Here is a 19,397-nt window from a genome sequence, read left to right as displayed (position 1 = left end):
GGTTGCCCTGCATTGGTTTGCAAGGGCTTCCTTTTCTCGCCTCCACTACCCCCACTCCGGAGAGGGAGTCAGGCATAGTTTGGGCGGAGGCCGACAGAGCGGGTACGTGAGGAACTTCAAGAGGAAGTAGCCTTTAACTGTGGGAGGGAGCCGGGTGGGGGGGGAGCGGAAGTAGTCGAAGAAATAAGCTCGAGGCAGGTAAGCGGCCGTCCGCCCTCCCCCCGGCGCAGTGTAGCCTTGTGGGATTTGTAGTGCGCTGGAGCCGGGCGGCGCATCGCGCAGGCTTGGCGGTTGGGCTGGCCCCACCCCGGCGGGCGGAGTAACGGTTTGGAATCCCCCCGGGTCGGCGGCTGCCGCTCTCGTCCTCTCACCGCACTCTTGGGCAGGTGTCTTCCCGCGGGAGGGAGAGCTCCTAGCTAGAGAAAGGGAGGCGCTCTTGCTTACATTCTCTGTGTGGCTTTGTTCGGAGGGCTATCTAGACCCACGCAACTGGCGCCCACCTCCGAGTGGCTAACTTTGAAGCACGTTTGCAAGGTTGGACCAGCCACTCGTTTTCTAGAAAAACGCTGGTGGCACCGCGAGCCGCAGCTAAAGACTTGGGGGGAGGGGGGTGCACGTGCCTCTGCCGGGGACACCTGACCGTGAGGTGGGGCTGAGGGAGGGAGGAAAGAGGCGGAAGGAGGAGAGGAAAGGTTGAAAAAGGAAGGCCGCCAACGAGGAAGAGAGAGTTAGCACAACGGGCGGTACCTAGTTCCAGTTCCTGCTCCCAGGGGTTTGTGGTTGCAGCTTTCATCTTGTTCAGCCCAAGCGCACAGTGTCAGAGGGCGAGTCCTTAGGCCCTTCGGTGCGGTCCCCACCTCGCAGACGTGGCTCACTGTGTCTACTCCCGTCTCCGACCCTTTACACTTGATGCTCTCGGATGAATAGAAAGGAGCACAATTAGTGCAAAACACAAGCTGGGGAGCCAGGGGATTGGGGTTCTATTCTTGTCGTCCCTTGGTGACGACATCATTACCTTGGGGTGTTCACGCTTTCGGTGCCAGAGTTCTAGCTCAATAAATAAAAAAATAAATAAATTACAGAGACCTCGAGTAGAAATGTCTTCACGGTACTGAATTCTGAATAAAGTGAGTGTAGCGATGTATATAACTGTGTGGCTGCACAGTGACAGCTGGGACTAGTACTGTGATGATCAAGCCTGTGACTGCACCGTGATTTGGCCATTATTTTACAGGGATCTTTTTGAAGACTTTCCAACTTTTTGTAGCTTTATAAACAAGTTTGTAGGTACATTCACAACTAAAGACATCATAAAGAATATCCCTGCTTTTGTTAAAATGTAAAGTTCTGTACTCAGTGATTTTCAGGATGTTATCAATTGCTGGAATTATTGTTTTGGGGTTGGGGAAGCTTTCTTCTATACCTCCCTAAATACAGTGCTTATAGGCCCAACCCTTTTTTCACCTATTTAGGGTTTTCCAGGAAGTAGGGAGTCAGTGCAGCCTCTCTCACTCTCTCCCTTCCCTCAAACTTGACCCATCAAACTTCAGGTTGATGCAAATCTAGGTTCAGAATAATGTTAGTTTCTACTGATGCTAAAGAATTAGAATTAAAAAGCTTTAAAATTGTATTTTATATAATTTGTGAGTCAAGTTTTGTCAGCAGTTTATGGCATTAAGTTATGAAAATTTACTGAGAGAAAACTCTTATTTTGATTAAATATTAAACTGTGTTTGATTTGACAACTGTTACTTTCATACATTGTCTTAGAATCCGTGCTTTATATTCATTGTGCCCTTAATTGTGATTGCCTCCTTTACCAATGGAGTAGCAATGTGGAAAATTAATCTTACTACACTTTAAGTGGGACTATCCAAAGACATATTTAATTTTGTTTTTTTCAGTTTTTATTAGCATACATTAATTATACAAAGTAATGACGTTCATGACATTTCCATACATGCATATTACCTACTTTTGACCATTTTCACTCCCCCGTTACCCTTTCTTATTCCAACAACTCCCCTTCTACATCGTCCTTTTACTTCCATCTCCACTTTTCCCCCCTAAATTCCATAAATGAGAGAAAACCTATGAGATTTGTCTTTGTGAGAATGCCTTATTTCGGTTAACATGATGATCTATAGTTCTATTCATTTTCCTGCAAACATTTTATTCTTTATGACTGGATAAAAATTCCAGTCATAAATTTTTATATGTTAGAAAAACAGCGCTCACAAAGAAAGCTCACGAGAAAAGTCTCATGTCCATAGAGCAAAGTTTCATGGCAGGCCCAAACTGCCAGGCTGGCTGGGGAAAAGATGGTGCAGCCCCAAGTGGTCTGGGCAAGGAGTGGCTTTTCTAGAAGGGGGAGGTTAAGGAAGTTAGTGCCATGCACCTAGTCTCTAGCAGGGGAATTTCTCTTAAGGAGCAAGGCTGCCATTTTGACCGATTCACAAAATAGTGACATTATTACTCTATCATTTCTCCATTTTTTTCTTTAATGATGAAGGTAGGGGCTGAGGATCAGAAATTGGGGCATTAGTCTCTTTAGCTGCTTCCTACTGGCAGGGGATGTTGTATGGTGCAGGATCTTCAGGCTCCTGCATCCTGGTGGGGGCCCCCATAGCAGTCCTCTGGATGGTTTGGGAGAGGTTGATATCCCTGGAGGCACAACTGGTTAAACTTTGATTAGCAATAGCAGACATGTATGATACAAGGAAGGAAGCTTAAGAATAGGAGAGCAAGAAACATAGGCATTAGGATAGGCATTGGACAGGAGAACCACTGTGAAATGTTGTTCCCTAGACAATTTCAAGAGTTCTCCAATTCCCTTCTCCATTTTTCTAACTGTTCCTTGAGAGGTGTCACCACTGGGGGATCCCATTGAGCTTGACAGCAGTGAGTGTCATGAGAATGACCAGATGAGGGCTAGTCCACCGAAGTCCCAGTGGAGAGGGTAGAAGATCCTTTTAGGAGAGCAAGATGGCCTGATTTAACAGAAATTGTTATAGGGTGGGGCAGGATCTGGTCTGCATGCTCTCTGAGAAGTTCCCTGAGAAGGTTAAGATAAGGTAGGTAGTCAGCCAGAGTAGGAGAGTCTGTTGGAGGCAAGTTTTCTAAGAGAAATGGATGGCCACACATTATTTAAGACCCAAATAGGAATATTAGGAAGAGCATTAAAAAGTTGTCTGCTAAGGGACTGCATACCTAGGGATCTAAATTCTGTAAAATCCTGTAACTCCCAAGTTTGCTGTAAGCTGTCTTATGGTATGGGGGGAGGGAAAAGGAAGATTGGGTTGATGCACTTATAACTCAGGGAGTGATTCTGTCCCTTTAAGGCCACACCTATGTGGGTGAACTGTGGGAGGCAGGGGCTGTCAGGATTTAGGTTAAATGTAACACCTTTGGATAAAAGAGTGTTTTAGCTCATTTTGTATATAACTTTGTAAATGTTTGTACCATATTTAGATAAAGTATAGACACAACACAGTTACAAGGTGGTCATTTAAGACACATAAGCAAATATGTAAATGAACTCTGATTTAGTAGTACTTAAAGCTTGACAAGACCAGCAGAATTTCTTTGATAAAATCTTTCTCTGTAATGGTTTTTTGTAGATGTTACTCAGAGCAGAACAATATTAAGATAACTTTGTTATTTTATAGACATAGAGGATTTGATTTTAGTTTGGCATGACCCTAAAAATCTTTTGGGCAACTCTTAGATTATAGTCAACTTTAACTTTATCCCACACCAAAGTTTTTTATTATACACTTTTAGAACTTACTCAGACCTTCATATAACATACTAAACCCTTCGATGGCTTGTCTTTATCCCTCCTTGGCTTGTCTTTATCCCTCCTATTTGAAACAATCTTTAGGATAAACCCTTCTTTACAAAATCCTTTCTCATCCAAAAACATTTCTTTTTACTTTAACTTCTCAAAAAATATATTCACTACCTATCTATATCCTTTCCAGTTGTTTACTTTGTAACTTGTATTTTAAAATTAACTTTTATAAAAATTTTAAATTTATTATATGGATTGGAGTAATTAATTAGTAGCCCTTGGTGTTTTTTAAGGAATTTATGATAGGCATAAGGCCTTGTCCTCCCTTAGGCTTGAGGGGATATTGTTTTGGGTGTGGAAACTTGAGGGATTTTTGAGTTTTATTTGAATAGGGAAGGCCGTCCTGGCTCACCCTACACTCATCTCATCAGTCCACACTGTGGAATCTCTTTGTTCCTGAAGGAGGGGGCAGCACAGATAGCTACCTGGGGGGAGGAGAACTTGAGATTTTAATTGAGGTAGTAAATCCAGTCCCAGCAGGGACATTGGAGTTTTAGGTACTATGAGGAAAGAGTGACAGAAGAGGAGGTCTCCCCAAGAGCAGGCCAGAGGCCAGGTAAAATAGTGCTGTAGGGGCTGGCCAGATTTACCCTGAATGATAACTTTTGTCATTGGACCAGGGACCAGGAAAAAAAGGTAAAACAGAGAAACAGTTTCCACTGTCTAGGAGGAAAATGATCTTTTGTTTTTCTGCCATAATGGCTGCCATGAGTCTCCTCAACATCGATGCCAAGAAGTGGAGCATGAGCAGGAGGCCAGGACCCATCAATCCATAGGAGGTGGCACCTCGCCTTCCATCTGGAGACAGGAGCACTTAGACCTCCAGTGGTTACCTTTCCAGAGAGGGCAGGGTCCTGGTTGGGGGTGGGACTGTCTCCCAGGGCTGTCCCCCTTAAGCATTCTTGCAGAAGTGCCCCTCCTGTCCACCATGGTAGCAAGTTCAGGATATAGGCCCAGTCGGGTGGACCCCTCTCTGAGAGCAGCAGTGAGGCCATGGTGTCTCTTATCTTTTTCTCTCCTGTTAGTAAGGTCCCAGACATACAAACATAGCTATAAATACAGACATGGCTAGCTGTATTACGTGGTTCAATGACTGTTTCTCTTCAGCCACAGTCTTTGAGTTTTTACGAATATCTGGGCTGACTGTTAGAAATTTATCTTTGAGGAGAACCTCTCTCACCTGTGACTCTGGGTCCACTGTGGTATGCTTTCTGAGGTCTCTGGACTGTTCTTGGCCTCGGTTTCCTCACTTGAAGAATGAGGGATCTGGTCTAGGTAAACTACTTTCTTTCATTATGAGATGGCTGAAGTGACATTAATGCCACTTACCTTCCTTATCATTTTTTTTTTGATTTAGTAATGTTGGGGAATTGAACCCAGGGCTCTGTACATGCTGGGCAGACATTTTTTCATTGAGCTACTTTCTCAGCCCCAAATATCTTTTTTTTTTTGGCTGTGCTGGATTTGAACTCAGGGCTTTATGCCTGAAAAATGGCACTGTACTGCTTGAGCCATATCATCAGCCCCTTTTAGTGTGGATCTGTCAAGGGGACTGCCTGTGCCCCTGTAGGTAGGTACATTTATTCCCACATTTCCAGGTCATGGGTATTGGGGCTCATAGTAAATGGTAATCATTTTTAACCTGAGTGGTTTGGGAACCTGAGTGGTTTGGGCTAGAACCCATTGCTTTTCTAATGAGAAAAGAGTCTGGTATAGTAGAAGCATAATATCCTTTCATGTCAATTGAAAGGTTTGGATCACAGAGATAAAGGCTTGAATGTATTTGGGCATCAGTATAGCTGTCCAGATGTTTTTTAATTTCCTTTAGATCTAATAACTGGAAGGGGACATAAGACTTGCCCTCTTCCTACCATTGCCTGTTGAAGAGGGAAGCACTAGTGTTAATATTTGAAGGGAAAAATTTATGTTGAGGCCAAAGGTATAGAAAATTTTAAATGAGAAGTTTAGAGACCACAGTAATGTCTATTTTGTTATTTCTGGAACTATAATCTTGAGCTAACAATTGGCTTACAAGGGCTGGGTCTGATGTCCCAAGGTGTGAGGTGGGGCTAGGAGAAGGGCTTGTGCAAGGTGCCACTCCTTCCTTCCTCCACACACACCTAGGACAAATGACCCTGTCTGCTAGGCCTGATCCTGTGGCCCATTGCCCCTCCCCCCTTCCTGTTTTCTCTGCGCACATTTATTCTAGGGGAAGTGGCGGTGGGCCACAGCCATCATCCCATGTAGCTGGCAGCCCAGGATGTGCTGGGTCCTCTCTATGGATTTTCTTAGCTACTGCAGGCATTTTTGCTGTGTCCAGGAGCTGGCATCCCTGAGCACAAGCGCCTGTTTGCTTTCCCTCCTCCCCTTGTGGGGGCGGAGTTAGGGCGTGAGTGTGGCAGCTGCAGTTTCTTGTAAGCACTTTTTGTAAAGCAGCTGATTTAAAGTTATATTAGACTGAGAAGCCTGGCAAACTAGTTGGAATAACTTAAGTCATAAGGTACCATGCTACAAGTTTCTCATGGGAGGCAGGGACCCAGTAAGCCCAGGGAAGGGAAGGCAGACAGAGACAAAGGACATGCGGTGAGACCATGGAGGAAGCAGAAAAGGTGTCCTGACATCTTAGGTAAGGGAGGGGAAGGCAGAGCCTGGAGGCATGAGGGATTAGCCATCACCTGTGCCTCTAGGTTGCTCCCATTGACTGGTACTGGAACACTTTCAGAAAAATAAAACCTCCACTCTCCAGTCTCTGAATAAACTCTGGGCTTGGTCTCAGCCCACAGGGAGGGAGCATGAGCTCCCCAGAGCCAGAATCGCCATGAGGCCAGAGTTCGCAAGGAGTGGCTGGTTTAACTCCATGATGGGAAAGTTCCTCAGGAAGATAGGAAGAGGCAGGCTCAAGAAGTCTGCTTACATGGGGAAGGAGGAGATGTGGGAGAGGAATTGGTTGATTTAGAAACTGGTTTAGAGACTAATACAATCTGCACAGGGGAACAGAAAGTATAGAGGGAGGGTTTGCTGCAGAGATAGGGAAAGGATTGGATGTAGGAAAGTTCCTTCCATTTACCAGCACGCTCATAGAGATTGTATAAATCCCTTAAAATATTGGGATTGAAAGTGCCATCAAGTGGCCATTTGGAGGTATTGTCTAATGGGCCAGGCCTGATTACAGAGAAAAATGAGCTTTTGGGGCTTAAGAATAGGCGTGAGGCGTAGGGGCACAAGGTTGGCCAGGAGACATCCTAATAGGGAGTCTGAAGGAATTTGGAACGGTCCATCTCCCATGGTGAGGCCTGAACTGAGGAGAGATATGGCGGGCATCCCCAAAATATCAGGTCCTCAGGAGAGAGAGAGAAATGTGGAACACCCAGAGGGAACATCTTCACCATGGGGGGATCCACAGTTCCTAGTGGGGAACCCGGTTCCCAGGGACGAGAGCGAGCTGTGATCTAGTGCTAGGTTTTCAAGGAAATGAGAGAGGAGAGACCACAGCTCAGCGTGCGAGGAGGACTCACCAAGAGAGAGGACCTTGAGGGAAGATTGGCTGGTGGTGGATGGCAGTTGGAGGCGTGCTGGGGCGGAGGAACTTCCCTGTGAGCTAGTGAGAGAGTGGTGTTTTCTAGGGAGTCCCGGCAAAGCAGCTCAGATCCCAGAGGAAGGGAATGGGAGTTGAGAGAGAGTGTGGGGTGGGATGGGGGAGGCCAGAAGAGCAAGGTCAGTGCCAGGAGCTCACCAGATCCAAGTCACGGCACCAAATGTTAGGAAAAACGCTGCTCACAAAGAAAGCTTACGAGAAAAGTCTCATGTCCATAGAGCAAAGTTAAATAGCAGGCCCAATCTGCCAGACTGGCTGGGGAAAAGATGGCACAGCCCCAAGTCTGGGCGAGGAGTAGCTTTTATAGAAAGGGGAGGTTAAGGAAGTTAGCGCATGTGTGGTAGTCTCTGGCAGGGGTGGGGCTGTCTTACAGTGCAGGAATTTCTGTTAAGGGGCAGGGCTGCCATTTTGGCTGATTCACAAAATGGCAACATTATTACTCTATCAATATATATATAAAGTCCATATATACCACATTTTCTTTATCCATTGATGGTTACCTAGGCTGATTCTATAACTTGGCTATTGTGAATAATGCCTTGATAAACATTGGTATGCAAGTATCTCTATAATAAACTGACTTTGATCCTTTGGGTATATATCTAGAAGCTGTATCATGTAACAGTTCTATTTTTAGGTTTTTTTGAGGAAACTCCATATTGATTTCCATTGTGGTCAAACTAATTACCACCAACAGTGTCTAAGAGTTCCTTTCTCCCCTCATCCTCACCAGCTTTTGTTTTTTGTTTTTCTTGATGATAGCCATTTACACTGGGGTAAGATGGACTCTCAGTGTAGTTTTTGATTTGCATTTCCCCAATGGCTAAAGCTATTGAACATTTGTGCATGTATTTATTGGCCGTTTGTGCATCTTCATTTGACGTGTGTTCAGTTCATTTGCTCACTGATTGACTGGATTATTTCTCTTTTGGTATTTAATTTTTTGAGTTCTCTGTATATGCTAGATACTAATCTCCTGTCTGATGAATAGTTGACAAAAGTTTCCTGCCATACTGTTGGCTGTCTTTTCACTGTTGTTTATTTTGCATATAGAAGCTTTTTAATCTGATGCAATCTCATTTGTCAGTTCTTGATATTATTTCCTGAGCTATTGGAGTCCTGTTCAGAAAGTCATTGCCTATGCCTATATCTTGAAGCTTTTTCTGTAGCAGTTTCAAAGTTTCAGATCTTACATTAAGGTTTTTGTACAAGGTAGTGGGATCTAGTTTCAGTCTTCTACTTGTAGATGATACCCAGTTTTCCAAGTACCACTTCTTAAAAAGGCTGTCTTTCCCCCCTTCCCCTCCAGTGTTATGTTTTTGGCACCTTTGTCAAGAATCAGATGGCTATAGCTGTAGGGGCTTATTTCTGGGTCTTCTATTCCATCAGTCTTCATGTCTGTTTTTATGCCAGTACCATGCTGTTTTTGTTGGTATGGTTCTGTAACATAGTTTGAAGTCAGGTGTTGTGATGCCTCAAGCATTGCTCTTTTTCCTCAGGATTTCTTTGCTTATTCAGGGTTTTTTGTGTTTCTATATGAATTTTAGGATTCTTTTTTCTTTTTTCTGTGAAGAATGTCATTGGAATTTAGATGGGGATTGTACTGAAGCTGTAGACTGGTTTTAATAATACAGTGCCTTTTAACACTGTTAATTCTGTCAATCCATGAACATGGGAGTTCTTTCCATCTTCTAATATCTTCTTCAATTTCTTTCTTCAGTTCTTCGTAGTTACTGTAGGGCAGACTTATATTTTATTACTACCTTCTAATATCTCTCATTAGTGACCTGCATGCTGTAACCAGTCACAATTTCTTTATTAAAAGTTGACATTATTTTCTCTCATGTGGAATCCAGCTCTAAAGGGGGAAAAATGACATAAAGAACAGGGACTACTGGAGAGGGAACTGGTGGGAGGGGTAAAAGAGAGGGCAGGAGGGAGAATATGATAGAAGTATATTGTATGCATGTATGAAAAAGTCATAATGAAATCATGAAACCCATTTTTTTAAATTGCAAGAATTTTGAGGGAGGTAGAGGAGGAGATAAGGGATAAGAAAGAATAATTAGGATGAATATGATCAAAATATATTATAGACATGTGTGGAAATATCACAATGAAACCCTCACATTGTATAATTAATATGCATTGATAAAAATTTAAGAAGAATAAGAAAGAGTGGCATTAACAGTTAGTTATATAGAATGACCTAAGGTTTATAGAAAATGAGAAGTCATTGTAATGGACAAGCTGAAACACTGGGATACATATATATGTGCATACTTGGTAGTCCCACTTCCCAGACCTTTTTGCTTTAGTTATTTTTTCAGATAGGGTCTTGCCATGTAGCCCAGGTAGGCCTCAAACTCAGCGATCCTCTAGCCTCAGCCTCCCAAGCATGCCAACAGGCCTGGCTTCAGGTACATATTTTCATCTTACAGACTACTATGAACTATAAGTTAATGGTCTTCAAGATGTTTTGATAGGCTTCTGTCTGTACAGTACTACTGATGATATGAGAGAAATAAGATGAGCTTCAGAGAGTTTATTTCCCCAAGAGCTAGTTTCAGACTGTTTAATACTGGGTCAGGACAGTAACTTTCCTCTCTTAATGTTCTTTCAACGATAGTACCTGAGACTGCACAAAGTAAGAGCCATGAAAATAATGCTCTCTACCTCAAGGACCATAAAAGCTAGCATTTGTAGAAATATGTAAAAGACTCATAATTAAGTTCTATTTGTTTCAAGGGAATGATGAGCTACCTACATTCAGAGAAAGTAAAGAGTAGTGGAACTGAGCACAGTTAGACTTTATGGAGTAATGTTATCAAAGACTTGATGAGTGGGTAAAATTTGGAGAGAAGGAGAGCAATGACAGGCTTACCATACAGGGAAGAACGAGGGTACAGATGTGAGAGCTGTTAGGGCTTACATAGGGGTCACTGATCAGCATGGCTTGTGCTATTGATCCATATTTGGGAGTTTAAAAAAATAAGGTATGACTGTAGAAAACCTTGAAAAGGAAGATTTCAGAGTAACAAGTAAGAAATAGAACATAAGCTGGATGCCGGTGGCTCAAGTCTGTCTAATCCTAAGTACTTGGGAGGCTGAGATTCGGAGGATATGGTTCAAGGCCAGTCCAGGCAAATAGTTCCCCCAGTTCCACCAAGAAAGAGAGAGAAGAGAGGACATGTAACAAAACCTAGTATCACTTCATATAAGTGATAGAATCCCACAAAATACATTCAAAAACTGAGAAAATCTTAAATGGGGGGGTGTGGGGAGAGAAGGAATCAATACTGTTAAATAAATCTAGCAAAAAGAACAACTGACCAAGAAGCCTGAGACACCTATGATAGCCAAAATGCCAGCAAGTATGAATGAACAATTAATAAAAGAATTTATGGGGTTGCAGTGTCCACTATATGCTAACACAATTGATAAACAGAAATGAATGGCAAAGACAGTGGAATACACTGGTTAGATGTATGATGTATGTCATCAAATTACAGCAGCCAGTCTCCAGACACCATCAAAAACTGGGCAACAGACAGATCCAGGAACCAAAAAAGGAATTAAAGACTCTAAGGATTGATCTTTGCTTGTTGTAGGCATTTTCCCACTTGTCTCGTGAAGGGGTTACATCCTTTGATGCCTAGCAGAATACATACCCACTTGGAAAGGATCCCTTTAATCTAGAGAGGTCCTGCAGGCTTCTGTCTTTGAGAAGGAAAACTTTGTGGTAGGTAAACTTACTTCTCCCCACATCTTTTCTGCCAAGAGAAAATTGCCTTTTCTCTCTCCATCTGTATTTAGCTCTCTCATGAAAGAGTGTTTTGAGTATTGCTATGCTTTGTTCTCCAAGTTGAGAGACTAAGTGTTGGAAGATGGTACCCTTAACCCTTAAGAAGTGATTAGATTATTAGAGGGATTAATTAATGCTTTTCTCACAGGATTGAGCTTTTGCTCTTAGGGGACTGGCCAGGTGTGGTGTTCCATGTCTGTAATCCCAGCAACCTAGGAGGTGGAGATCAAGTGGATTATAGTTCAAGGCCAGCCAAGGCAAAAACCTAATGAGATCCTCATCTCAACAAAAAACCTGAGCATGGTGGTACACATCTGTAATCCCAAGTATGTGGGAGGTATAAATAGAAGAATGGCAAGCCACACTGGCCTGGGCAAAAAACACAAGACTCTGTCTGAAAAATAACTAAAGTGAAAAGGGCTAGGAGTATGGCTCCAGTGCTAAAGTGCTTGTTAAACAAGCAGAAGATCCTAAGTTCAAACCCCAGTATCACCAAAAAGGAAAAAATTTTAAAAACCAAGTTTGGCTTTCTCTCTTGCTTCCTCACTCTCACCATGTGACACCTGTCCTCCACACAGATGCCTGCTCTTCCCCATGTGATTCTATGCCATGAGACCCTCACCAGAAACTGATGCCAATGCTGTGCTCTTGGACCTTCAGAACTGTGAAGTAAATAAAGTTCCTAGTCTCAGCTTTGTTAACAGCAACAAAGCAAACTAAGACATATTAAGCTGCTCAATAGCTATGCCATTGTGCTGTAGGCAAGTAGTCTGTGATGCTGCTTCCTAGACTTGAGAAAATGTCTATAGGGCTCTCTGTCCCTAACTTCGGCTCCCACTCCATGCCAGTCAGAAGAGCTTTCCAGCTTCCCTGATGCTATGATTTGAATGCATGTGCCTCTCCAAAATTGGTATGTTGAAGCTTACTCCCTGTGGTGGTATTAAGAGGTGCAATCTTTGGGGGCAGAGTTGCCATGAATGAAATTCATGCTTTTATAAAAACGGCTTTAGAGAGCTGCCTGACTGGGTTGCTCATCTGTCATATGAGGACACAGTGTTCGCCCTTCCATCTCTTTCCACCATGTAAGAATGGTAGCAAGCTGCCATCTTGGAAGCAGAGAGCCCTCACCAGGCACCAAATCTGTTGATAATTTTATCCTGGGGCTTTCTAGCTTCCAGAAGTATGTAAAATTTCCTGTTTATACATTACTCAGTCTCAGGTATTTGGTTCTAGTAGCACAAATGGAGTAAAACACCTGGTATACTTGGTTTGTAAATATAACCCTGGTTTGTTTTGTTGTGGGGGGTTTTTTGAGACAAGGTCTCCATATGTAGCTCAAACTGGCCTCCAGCTTGTGATCTGTCTACTCCATCCTCCGAAGTGCTGGGATTACAGGTATGCACTCCATTCCTGGCTATAAATAAGCACTGTTGTTTCTCCCTGTTTATTTTACATCATAACCTAGTACCATAAGCACAGATGCACACACCTAAGCATACATGTGTCATGAAACTACACTTAATATATGCAATGGTCTCTGCTATTTCTATTCTGCCCTTTCTAAAAAAAAAAAGGTTGATTATAATGTCCTAAATTGATATCAGAATACACCATGGGTTGTAATTTTAGTTTGAAAACCATTACTACATCTCCTGTGGTATTGTGAAGAGTTTACACTGTTCTAGAAATAGCTGAGAGGAAGGATAAATCTTAGCATTGAGAGGATATTCCTTTTGCATCAGTACAAAAGAATGATGAGCAAGAAGAGCAAATGCAAGGCCAAAAAACACCAGGAGACTCAAGAACAAAATTGCCTAGAGTTTCTTTCCTGTAATTGATAATAGCCACCTCCAGAACTGGGTCTCAAAATGAAGAAAAAAATGATACCTTGACAGTAGATGTAAAACCTACCTGCTCCTCCAATGAGGAAAATACCAGCCATAGATTTGCATTTCTTACTCCCACCTTAACACATACCTGTCCATCTGGGTACCTGCTCATATGCCTCCTTCTCCATCAAGATTTCTCTGATGTAGAGAAAGAACATAAGCTTTGGAATCAGGCAGACAATGTTCAAATTTCAAATCTCCTTGTGTAGTATTCGGCAGTTGCTTAAGTTCAGTTTTGTATCAGTAAAATGAGGACAATATTAGCTTTTCTTTGAATTGTTCTAAAGAGATGACCTCTATAAAGGCTCGTTATTGCTTCCCAAATAACAGGCCTTCAATAAATGTTCATTTCCTTCATCCTTCTTGGTAATTACTACCCCTTCAGAACACCCAAGCACCGTGTTTCTTTTAAGGAATCACTTTCTACGTCATATTGTAGCAACATGTTTATTTCATCCATCTACAGTCAAGCTCCTTGAGGATAAGGCCCATTAGTTATCCATATTTATATGATACATAGCATTTAGTAGAAGGTACTAGCAAAATATTTGTTGTCCTACTAAAGAACGTCATCAAAGGATAGTTGTACCAAAATTTTAAAATTACAAAATTTTGCACCAGAATGTGACTACTGGTTAAAAGTTCATAATAAAAATCGTGATGCAAAGCTAGGTGCCAGTAACTCACGCCTATAATCCTAGCTACTTGGGAGGCTGAGTTTGGGAGAATTGTGGCCTAAGGCCAGCACAGGCAAATACTTCTCAAGACCCCATCTCCAAAATAACTAGAGCAAAATGGACTGGAGGTATGGCTCAAGCAATAAAGTGCTTGCAAAGCAAGCACAAAGCCCTGAGTTCAAAACTCAAGTCCCACCAAAAAAAAGTTGTGATGCAAAGGCACTGATCACTAGGATTACACAGAATTAGTAGCACTTATTTATACCAATGAATATTCAAAGTTCACTCAATAAAAAAGCAGAAAACATCTAATGCCAGAAGATAATGGCCAAGATGTACAGAGCCTCTGCTGTGGAAATTATGATCAAAGAATATTCGATCCAATGAAGATTGGAATCGAATTCAAGCATATAAGCAAAAGGCAGTCATTATCAAACATAAAGAACTCAAACACAGCATACCTGATTTTCCATGGGAAAGAAAAATACCTTGTATATATGTGTTTTGTTTATACATATATAACAATGAAATGGAAAGAAATTAAAATTCAAAACTCAGGAAATGAGAAACAGTGATTAAATTTATTCACCAGCAACTTGAATAAGTTTTGTGCCAGATACCCTTCTGGACTTTGGATATATTAGTAGCAGAGCAGTCAATTCACCTTGCCTTCATGAAACTCATATTCCAGGAAAGTGTGACTGCTTTAAACACATAACTTTACTAACAGTAAGCAACTACAGACATTAGGATTACAGAATGGAAAGTGAAAAACATTCCATTTATTGTTACTGTTTGTTTACCTGCTGCAGTAAGAGACAATAAAAATGATGACTTAGTCTGCCTTCACCCTTGCCTAAGGTGCCAAAGGAATTAAAAATGAATCTTATATACCCAGCATCCTGTGCAAGACATTTCTTGGCCCTTTCTTAATGTCCCAGGGCACAACCAAGCTGCTTCCTTGAAACCAACTAATACTTAAGTTTTCAAACATTTTCAGGTTGCTAAACCAACACTATCAACATCCACTCACTTCCCAGTAAACAAACACATTGTACTGTCTCCTTAATTATAGAGGTGACTTAATGTTTTATTATAGCAGCTAAAGGCATGGGCTTTGGAATTTTATCTCTGCCTTTTGCTTCTTGAGTGGCCTTTGATAACTTCAACCTTTCCTTGTCTAGTTTCTATTATTTGTAAAATGTGGGTAGTTTTTCCCACCTGATCTACTGTTTTGGAGATTAAATTAGCCAGCAAATTTCAACAAATTAGCATTACATCTAACACAATGCTTAACAAAAATAAGTGTTAAATCTTAGCTATCTTCATCTTTATGATCACCTTTGCCAGGTACATAAAAATCCTAGACTCAAACCTGTTTAACAGATGAAGCCCACTAGGTGGCACCAGCCTCAGGTAAATAAAATCTCCCAAGCATAATGTACTTCATCAAAAAGTTGGAAGTCATGGAGAGACAAAAATGCAATACAGTAATAATGCAATGTACATTTATATACAGTATATACATATATATACTGTGCTCCCAAACTAAGCAGTTAACCCATAATAATTAGCTAAAGCACATCTTGCAAGTCAAACATATTCTGGTTTTATTTCTAGACCCCATAAGATTCTGATCAAAGGAGACAGCAGACAAACTTTGAGAAACTCTACTATTCTGCATCCCGGTGTGGTGGAACAAACAACTAGGGCTTTCTGTTGCAGAAATCTGTTCTTCAAAACATTGTTATAGTAAGGAGTGATCTGAAGAGAGACCCCTTCGAGAACCTGAGATTTTGTACAACGATTTTGTTCACAAACCTGATTCAGTCATGCATTTATTCAAGAATTATTGAGCATTTACAGTGTTTGACACTGTTCTAGGCACTGTCACATATAGATAGATGAAGTGCTGTCCCAAATGTGTAGCCAGATTATAACAGCACAGTGATCTGGCATAGGGCCAGTGATGGTGAGCCCAGTACATTGGTTGGTGGAATAGCAAACACTTACAAAGGCACCACCATTTTACTACTCTGCTTTTGTCACAATCTGAATCTCAGACTTCTTGTTCAATTGTTATTTTCATCATACATTAACAACTTCCATAACTCTATAGGAGGAAATGATCCATCACTCCTTCTGTCTCCCAGTCTCATCCTCTACCCCCACCTAAGCTTTCTAGTGTGGGGACACTGACAGTGTGCATATAAACTATTAAACAATAACTTCAGACAATTTGAAAAGCTGTAAAGGAAACAGAAAATGAGCTGGCCATAGGCCAAAGGATACCTCTTTTGGATGATGATATTTAAGCTGAGACCTGAAAAACAAGAAAGAATTGATCTTAATAAAACCTGAGGGTGAAGAAAGCTAGGCAGAGGGAAGAATAGATACCTATGTGCCTAGAGCTCTGTGACACGGTGGTAGTTAGAAACAAAGAGGGAAGAGGTGGGCTGTGTTTTACAAGATAGGAGATATCACTATAGCATGTTTAATTGCTAACAGATACAATTCAAGACAGAAGAAGAATTGATATCATAGAGGAGGGATCCCTTGGACTAGTGGAGGGGTTTACTTTGGTAAGAGCTGAACCATACCTTTTAAAGCTCTTTTCCTTAGTCTTAATAATACCACCCTTGATTCTCTCACTCTATCTAATTGTTCTTTTTTGGCCTTCTTTCCAGACCACCTTTTAATTTGCTTGTCTGCAGGGCTCTGTCCACAACTTTTGTAATTATCCCCTAAACACTTTTTTTAATCTCTCAAATTTCTATCTCCAGCCCTCTATGTGTCTTCTGATATTTTGGTTTAGGTACTTGATACCTCCACTTGGGTAAAGGCATCTTGAATTTAACACATTCAAAATTGGGATTCTCGGGTCTCTCACAAACACACACACAAATGCAACGCTTTGCCTGTAACCCCAATTGTGCAGGAGTGGAGCTGGGAGGGTCATGGTTCAAGGCATGGAGGTAGGAGGATCAAAGTTCAAGACCAGCCCTGAGCAAAAGTGTAAAACCCTAACTGAAAAATAAACTAAAGCAAAAAGGTCTGTAGGCATGGCTTAGGTGGTATAGTGTTTGCCTAGCATGCTTGAAGCCCAGTACTGCCCCCATCCCCAAAAAAACCCACAACACTTAACAGTGGGGGTCCTCAGGGATGGCCCAGTTGCCACCCTTCCTCACAACCTCCACCTTGTTCTTCATGCATAAAGTATCAGGATGAACATTTGTGCTCACCAATATTTCTAGTTCTCCTTCCTTCCTTCCTAAACATTTGGAAGGATTATATTTATCCACCTCCCTTACTTTGGTCACTAAAACGTGAATGGAAGTTACATGTTGCTTCTGGAACAGCTATTTAAAGCAGCTTTTTTTTTATTCCCCCACTCCCCTTGCCTTCTTTTGTACCAAGGTGTTCACATGTTGAAATGTTAGGTGTCTGAAATCAAAACAGCCTAGAATGCTGAATTAGCACATGGAAGAAAATTGCCCCAAAAGTCACTTGGTCCTGCACAAACTTTGAGCAAGGGAAAACAAAAAAACAACAACCTTTTGTTGTTTAAGTCATTGAGGGTTTTGCTTTTTTTAGCTCTGAGGTATGTGTGTGCACATATAAATGTGTTTCACGTTACTACAGTAACTTACTAAAGCTATGCAAGAGTATATTCAAGACAAATCTCTTTCAGAGGTAGCTGTTCCTCTTCAACTCTTCCTCCATTTCAGTAATTATGATCAGCATCCATTTACTTGCTCAATTCAGAATCTCAAAACCAGAGTGTTTAATTCCTCCCTCTTCCTCTCCTCACAGTCTGATCACAAAGTTTTCCTAAGTATGTCTCAAATACACCCTGGATATTTGAAATAGCCTTCTTCATGTTCCTGCTTCCAGTCTTGGAAGATATATGCCTTCCCAAGATGTTAATAGTGTCTACCATAGAAATTCTTCCTCCCAGCCACCCAGTTCCTCTATGCAGCCAAAATGACTGGGGCCTTCTTTTGTAAGATAGCTCTACACATAAACAAGTCTGTATTTCTCTTGGTAATCTTTTTTAAAATGCAAATCTGCCCACATTTTCTCCATTTTAAAACTTTTCAATGCCTTCACATTACACAATTTTCAGTGTTGAGGCTCTGCATTAGCAGCCTCCTCACTTTCCCTTTCTCCCATTACACTCCACAGCACCCCTCCTCAAGATTCTGTTCTGTTCCCTGTACTTAAAGGTCTGTACATGCTATTACATCCTCTGAGAGCATGCATAGCCCTCTCATTGCCCCCATTTGTCACCTTCAAAGCCTATACCACAAGTAGTCATTATACAGTCTGCTGTTCATGTCTGCAATAATATGCATCCATAGATTCATCCAACCACAGATAACTGAAAAATTTGAAAAATATATATAGCACAGTAGGAAAACTAGTTGACAGGAATTCATTGGATATTTCAAAATAGGTAGGAGAGAGGAATTTGAATGTTCCCAACACAAAAAAATGATAAACGTTTGAAGTAATGGATGTGCCAGTTACCTTGATCTGATCATTACATTTTCTATATATATGTGTATTGAAAAATCACACTGTATCCCACAAATATGTACATTATGTGTCAATTAGAATTTTGTAAATGTTTGGAAATCACATGTGTACTGAACTTACAGGACTTTTTCTTGTCTTTATTCTCTAAACAATACAGTGTAACAATTATATAACATGCATTATATTTGGTATTATAATTAATTCAGAGATGACTTAATGTATATAGAAGGATGGTTGTGTATAGGTTATGTGCAATTATTATGTCATTTTATGTAAGGGACTTGAAGCATCTATAGATTTGAGTATCTGCAAAAGTTTTGGATCCAATCTTCTGTAACTACAGAGGAACAACTGTAGGTTGGTATTTTTACTTTTTTGTTGGTCATTTCTCACATTAAACTATAAGTTTCATGAACATATATTGTGTCTGTTTTGTTTACCACTTGCTGGATATTCAATCCGTAGATCTGTGTCTATTATAAAAGAGGTGCACAGTAAACATTTGATGAATGAATGAATGAGGACTGATGGGAAAATTAGTGCTGAGTGTGTGTGGCATGCAGCAGACTAAACAAAAAAGAAAAGCCTCAACTACGTAAGCAGGCAAATGTAGCCTCCATGTTGTTTTTCCTTTGAGTATAGGTTTTTATCTCAAGGTTCCACACCATGTGGCTGACTGTGTCTCTGGACAAGCCAGCCACACAGCATGGAGAAGAGAGACTGAGGAAAAAGAGGAGCAGAGTGTCACTCCCAAAGCATTAAGCCCTTTTATTTGGAAGGAGATGGCAGCAAACACAGAACCCTGTTTGCCAAAGCCTGTTATTTTGTCAGAGACATTTAATAACTGGTTTAAATGGACATATTAAGCAATCATTTCTTCCTTTGTTTTGGGGACTGAATGTTCCTTTTTTTACAAGCAAGTAAAACCAGAAAGACAGTAAAATCCAAGCTTCCACATAGAAACAGCAACATAGTTATAAGGAAATAGTAACTCCACCATCTCAAATCAATGTCTACTTGTGCCTTACATGTTTAAAAT

General features: G+C 41.2%; 1 long non-coding RNA gene across 3 annotated transcripts; it reads left to right on the top strand.

Moving 5' to 3' along the window:
• Positions 1–5: 5 nt before the first annotated feature.
• On the top strand, positions 6–18,775 carry LOC141420681 (uncharacterized). 3 transcript variants are annotated; one of them, XR_012445208.1, is made up of 3 exons: positions 6–102; positions 11,060–11,190; positions 11,832–18,775. It is a non-coding gene; the product is annotated as an uncharacterized lncRNA (long non-coding RNA). The 3 variants fall into 3 exon arrangements; XR_012445207.1 differs by having other exon boundaries at positions 11,060–12,163; positions 15,440–18,775; XR_012445206.1 differs by having other exon boundaries at positions 11,060–18,775.
• The last annotated feature ends 622 nt before the right edge of the window (positions 18,776–19,397 follow it).

This window comes from Castor canadensis, chromosome 2 (assembly GCF_047511655.1).
Source record: "Castor canadensis chromosome 2, mCasCan1.hap1v2, whole genome shotgun sequence".
In the NCBI taxonomy this organism is placed as follows: domain Eukaryota; kingdom Metazoa; phylum Chordata; class Mammalia; order Rodentia; family Castoridae; genus Castor; species Castor canadensis.
The sequence above is the reverse complement of the archived record's forward strand: the minus strand, read 5'-3'. Positions and strand labels throughout refer to the sequence as shown.